Genomic DNA, 4,582 nt, shown 5'->3' with positions numbered 1-4,582 from the left:
TGCCCTCCTGGTTGATGTCTTGACGTAGGGTCCAAGTCCTCTGGAGCACGTTCGTTCCGAAAATCACGTCCCCGAAGGTTTCATTCCGTTTGGACTCCATTTGATATTATTTTTCTGCGAAACTCTGAAATAGGCAAAAAACAGCAATTCTGGGCTGGGCCTCCGGTTAATAGGTTAGTCCCAAAAATAATATAAAAGTGTATAATAAAGCCCAATAATGTCCAAAACAGAATATAATATAGCATGGAACAATCAAAAATATAGATACGTTGGAGACGTATCAAGCATCCCCAAGCTTAATTCCTGCTCGTCCTCGAGTAGGTAAATGATAAAAACAGAATTTTTGATGTGGAGTGCTACTTGGCATAATTTCAATGTAATTCTTCTTAATTGTGATATGAATATTCAGATCCGAAAGATTCAAGATAAAAGTTCAATATTGACATAAAAATAATAATACTTCAAGCATACTAACTAAGAAATTATGTCCTCTCAAAATAACATGGCCAAAGAAAGTTTATCCCTACAAAATCATATAGTTTAGTCATGCTCCATTTTTGTTACGCAAGAATGCTCTCATCATGCACAACCCCGATGACAAGCCAAGCAATTGTTTCATACTTTAGTAATCTCAAACTTTTTCAACTTTCACGCAATACATGAGCGTGAGCCATGGATATAGCACTATGGGTGGAATAGAATATAATGATGGGGGTTATTTGGAGAAGACAAAAAGGGAGAAAGTCTCACATCAATGAGGCTAATCAATGAGCTATGGAGATGCCCATCGATTGATGTTAATGCAAGGAGTAGGGATTGCCATGCAACGGATGCACTAGAGCTATAAATATATGAACGCTCAACAAAAGAAACTAAGTGGGTGTGCATCCAACTTGCTTGCTCACGAAGACCTAGGGCATTTGAGGAAGCCCATTGTTGGAATATACAAGCCAAGTTCTATAATGAAAGATTCCCACTAGTATATGAAAGTGACAAAACAAGAGACTCTCTATCATGAAGATTATGGTGCCTTCTCTCTTTTTCTCTCATTTTTGTGGGCCTTCTTTTTTATGGCCTTTCTCTTTTTTTATTTTTCCTCACTTGGGACAATGCACTATAAAATGATGATCATCACACTTCTATTTATTTACAACTCAATGATTACAACTCAATACTAGAACAAAGTATGACTCTATATGAATGCCTCTGGCGGTGTACCGGGATATGCAATGAACCAAGAGTGACATGTATGAAAGAATTATGAATGGTGGCTTTGCCACAAATACTATGTCAACTACATGATCATGCAAAGCAATATGACAATGATGAACGTGTCATGATAAACGGAATGGTGGAAAGTTGCATGGCAATATATCTCGGAATGGCTATGGAAATGCCATAATAGGTAGGTATGGTGGCTGTTTTGAGGAAGATATAAGGAGGTTTATGTGTGAAAGAGTGTATCATATCATGGGGTTTGGATGCACCGGCGAAGTTTGCACCAACTCTCAATGTGAGAAAGGGCAATGCACGGTATCGAAGAGGCTAGCAATGATGGAAAGGTGAGAGTGCGTATAATCCATGGACTCAACATTAGTCATAAAGAACTCACATACTTATTGCAAAAATCTACAAGTCATCAAAAACCAAGCACTACACGCATGCTCCTAGGGGGATAGATTTGTAGGAAAAGACCATCGCTCGTCCCCGACCGCCACTCATAAGGAGGACAATCAAGGAACACCTCATGTTTCAAATTTGTTACATAACGTTTACCATACGTGCATGCTACGGGACTTGCAAACTTCAACACAAGTATTTCTCAAATTCACAACTACTCAACTAGCACAACTTTGATATCACTACCTCCATGTCTCAAAACAATCATCAAGCATCAAACTTCTCTTAGTATTCAACACACTCATAAGAAAGTTTTTACTAGTCTTGGATACCTAGCATATTAGGATTATTTAAGCAAATTACCATGCTGTTTAAGACTCTCAAAATAATCTAAGTGAAGCATGAGATAATAATAGTTTCTATAAAACAAAACCACCAATGTGCTCTAAAAAGATATAAGTGAAGTACTAGAGCAAGAACTACATAACTCAAAAAGATATAAGTGAAGCACATAGAGTATTCTAATAATTTCTGAATCATGTGTGTCTCTCTCAAACGGTGTGTGCAGGAAAGATGATTGTGGTAAACTAAAAAGCAAAGAATTAAATCATACAAGACGCTCCAAGCAAAACACATATCATGTGGTGAATAAAAATATAGCTCCAAGTAAAGTTACCAATGGAAGTAGACGAAAGAGGGGATGCCTTCCGGGGCATCCCCAAGCTTTGGCTTTTAGGTGTCCTTAGATTATCTTGGGGTCCCATGGGAATCCCCAAGCTTAGGCTCTTGCCACTCCTTGTTCCATAATCCATCAAATCTTTCACCCAAAACTTGAAAACTTCACAACACAAAACTTAAAGTAGAAAATCTCGTGAGCTCCGTTAGCGAAAGAAAAGAAAATACCACTTCAAGGTACTGTAATGAACTCATTATTTATTTATATTGGTGTTAAACCTACTGTATTCCAACTTCTCTATGGTTTATAAACTATTTTACTAGCCATAGATTCATCAAAATAAGCAAACAACACACGAAAAACAGAATCTGTCAAAAACAGAACAGTCTGTAGTAATCTGTAGCTAACGCAAGATCTGGAACCCCAGAAATTCTAAAATAAATTGCTGGACGTGAGGAATTTATCTATTAATCATCTGCAAAAATAATTAACTAAATAGCACTTTTCAAATAAAACAGACAGCAGTTATCGTGAGCGCTAAAGTTTCTGTTTTTTACAGCAAGATTAAAAAGACTTTCCCCAAGTCTTCCCAACGGTTCTACTTGGCACAAACACTAATTAAACAAAAAAACACAACCAAAACAGAGGCTAGATAAATTATTTATTACTAAACAGTAGCAAAAATCAAGGAATAAAAATAAAATTGGGTTGCCTCCCAACAAGCTCTATCGTTTAACGCCCCTAGCTAGGCATAAAAGCAAAGATAGATCTAGGCATTGCCATCTTTGGTAGGCAATCCATAAGTGGCTCTCATAATAGACTCATAAGGTAATTTAATTTTATTTCTATGGAAGTGTCCCAAGCTTTCCCTTAACGGAAATTGGAATCTAATATTCCCTTCCTTCATATCAATAATTGCACCAATCGTTCTAAGGAAAGGTCTACCAAGAATAATAGGACATGAAGGATTGCAACCTATGTCAAGAACAATAAAATCTATGGGCACATAATTCCTATTTGCAACAATAAGAACATCATTAATTCTTCCCATAGGTTTCTTAATAGTGGAACCCGCAAGGTGCAATTTTAAAGAGCAATCATCAAAATCACGGAAACCTAGCAAATCACACAAAGTCTTTGGGATCGTGGAAACACTAGCACCCAAATCACACAAATCATAGCACTCATGATCTTAAATTTTAATTTTGATAGTAGGTTCCCACTCATCATAAAGTTTTCTAGGGATAGAAACTTCCAACTCAAGTTTTTCTTCATAAGATTGCATCAAAGCATCAACGATATGTTTAGTAAAAGCTTTATTTTGACTATAAGCATGAGGAGAATTTAGCACGGATTGCAACAAGGAAATACAATCTATCAAAGAGCAATTATCATAATTAAATTCCTTGAAATCCAAAATAGTGGGTTCATTGATATTTAAAGTTTTGACTTCTTCAATCCCACTTTTAACAATTTTAGCATGAAGATCTAAAGACTCTATTTTTGGAACACCTTCTAGGTAAAGGTGGATCATATTCAGTCCCATCATTATCAAGATTCATATTGCAAAACAAAGATTTAATAGGGGACACATCAATAACTTTTAGATATTCATCTTTATCTTCCAAAAAAATCCGGCTTAGCGGCCATCTTATTAACTAAGGTGGCTTGCTTATCCGAAACTTTAGCTATTAACTTCTCAAGATGAGCAATCTGAGATTTCAAACCATCGAATTCTTTAGACATATCATCGAGCTCTTTATTCATATAACCCATAAAACTTTTTTGTTCTTTAAGCTCATTTCTAAAGAAATTATTATGCTCAAATTGTAAGACCATAAAACTCCTGACGTTGCTTTCGATCTCTTCTAACCTTTTAAGGTGAAGATCACCAAATCTAGGCAGAGCCATCGTGACAAGCAAGCAATCCAACACACAAGCAAAGAAGAAACGGGCAAAAAGAGGCAAATAGAGAAAGAGAGGGAGGATGGAGAAAGAGGGCGAATAAAACGGCAAGGGTGGAGTGGGGGAGAAGAAAACGAGAGGCAAATGACAAATAATGTAATGCAGGAGATAAGGGTTTGTGATGGGTACTTGATATGTCTTGACTTGCAACGGCGCCACAAATGACTCGTTGTCAGGAGTCAAATCTTGACTTGTCTTGCGCGAACCACCCCGACAACGGCGCCAGAAATCCTTCTTGCTACCTCTTGAGCACTGCGTTGGTTTTCCCTTGAAGAGGAAAGGGTGATGTAGCAAAGTAGCGTAAGTATTTCCCTTAGTTTT

The sequence above is a fragment of the Triticum dicoccoides genome, chromosome 7A (genome assembly GCF_002162155.2).
Source record: "Triticum dicoccoides isolate Atlit2015 ecotype Zavitan chromosome 7A, WEW_v2.0, whole genome shotgun sequence".
NCBI classification, from domain to species: domain Eukaryota; kingdom Viridiplantae; phylum Streptophyta; class Magnoliopsida; order Poales; family Poaceae; genus Triticum; species Triticum dicoccoides.
Note: the sequence above shows the minus strand (reverse complement) of the source record.